We start from the raw sequence: 2,000 nt of genomic DNA on the forward strand, positions 1-2,000 counted from the left end.
GATAAATCTGACAACTCTGACGAGAAGCAGGTGGGCCGGGAAAGGCGGACGCTGCAACTCCTCACTCCCTTACAATATCAAATGTCAATTTTAAAAAATATCTGTACCATAGAAATCAAATGAGGATAGAAGAAAAAATTCCCATCCAAATCAACAAGCAGGATGGTCAGAGCGGCGTCCATTTTTCAATTCTAATGCAAAGAACTGTGACCTTTAGCAGTATAACTCTTCTATAAACCAACTTGCGGAAAATCGCGGATTCACCGAGGTGACATTTTGTGACAAACAGAGTAGTACGAAGCATTAAGAGTCATCTTTTGTGCACTATGTCCGTTGCCTTGCTGCGAGAGAAGATTGCTGGATTACATTTTTTTTTCATATTTCTTTTGGTAAGTCATTAAGAAAACAGGGTTTTCAAACCAGTGAGTGTGACACACTTTAGGTCCCCACTGACATGCGTTGTCACCATAACAACTAACAACAATCTCTTGAACTGAACACAGCAAACATTCTATTTCTATGGTCTGTACCCTATTTCATGGAAAATGTATCCAATCCCAAAGTTGTTCAAATATTTCCCTCAAAACCAAAAACATCAACCAGCTCTCTGCGCTAGATGAATGGTCAGGGGATCACTAAAATCAGTAGGATTCATCCTCTGGAAACCATGAACATATGTACAAAATATTGTGCCAGTCCATCAAGTAGATGTCAAACATGAATAAGTGAAAACGTTGACCTGCTGGTGGTTCTAGAGGAAATGTCAGGGGATCACTAATGTCATAGAGTTTCGTCCTCTGGGAAATGTTTCAAAAGATTTCATGGTAACCGATCGAATAGTTGTTGGGGCTTTTCAGTCTCAACCACAGTGATGGCCTGAATTACTCCCTGACATTGCCATCCATAGAGTCATGCAGCTATGGCCAAAAATATTGGATCCCAGTTCAACTCAATAGTGTCTCTGAAACAGACCCTCAAGGCTGTTTCACCGTCAACGCATCCGATGTGACTCAAAATGACGTAGCTCTCGCTGGCGTGTCAGGATTTTGAGCGCGTGTCCAGAGGGTTTTTTCATAGACAGTTAAAGCAATGGACCAACAGATCCCGTTGCTCTGGACAGAGACAAGTGAAGGATGTTAGAAGCACTTTTCAGGTGATGTCTGAGTGTTACTGCCCAGCCTCCAACTGAGCTTGAAGATGTAGATGTGACGTGGGCAACGTTATGACACATCAGTTAGCCTATTTTTACAAAAACGTCTGCTACGGAGCCAAAACGTTAGATACAAGGTAATGGAGCCTTTTGTACATTGTCATGTTTCTTTAGAAATGAACAATGGACAACTTATGGTTTTAAACGCTTCAGATGTAATGGCAGTTAATGGGATGCTAACGGAGGGTGATGGCGTCGTAGCATTGAAATGGCGCCGTAGGAGCTACGCTGAGAGGAGAGGCTTACCCTCTTGGTTTTTTTCAATGGCACGCAACAAAGCGGAAACAGGAAGCCTGAAGGAGCTCGAGGGTAACCGGATGCCAGGACTCTCAGAGTGACTGCAAGTCTCTTTTGTAAATTTACTGGGTTAAGATGAGTTCTTTTATGGTGAATGAAAGGCTAGATCCGTCATTGGATCAAACCAAAGCATTGACGTTAACGGTGCTGCCAGTAGTGCCGTTGTTTACCCTTTTCTTCTTCTTCTAATCTTAGAAATAACACAATCGTTAGCCTTTGCTCATTAGCGCCACCTCTGTACGGGAGAAGACTGCAACTAGTGTTGTGACCAAGAGGGTAAGGGGGACAGTTTGGACTTCCATTAGCTGTTAAAGTTTAATTACTAATGTTAACTAGCATTTTAGTTAGCCGTAATTAGCCTGTGTTAATTTTATCTCCTAACATATACAGTTGTGGTCAAAAGTGTACATACACATGTAGAAAATCACAATGTTATGGCTGTCTTGAGTCTTCAATAAGTTCTACAACTCTTATTTTTCTGTGATAGAGTGAT

At 41.8% G+C, this 2,000-nt stretch overlaps 1 protein-coding gene across 1 annotated transcript in view; it reads right to left on the reverse strand.

The window, feature by feature from the left end:
• Positions 1 to 2,000, reverse strand: part of stab1 (stabilin 1) — a 102,261-nt gene that overhangs the window by 99,154 nt on the left and 1,107 nt on the right. The window lies entirely within an intron of this gene.

This window comes from Etheostoma cragini, chromosome 4 (assembly GCF_013103735.1).
Source record: "Etheostoma cragini isolate CJK2018 chromosome 4, CSU_Ecrag_1.0, whole genome shotgun sequence".
NCBI lineage: Eukaryota > Metazoa > Chordata > Actinopteri > Perciformes > Percidae > Etheostoma > Etheostoma cragini.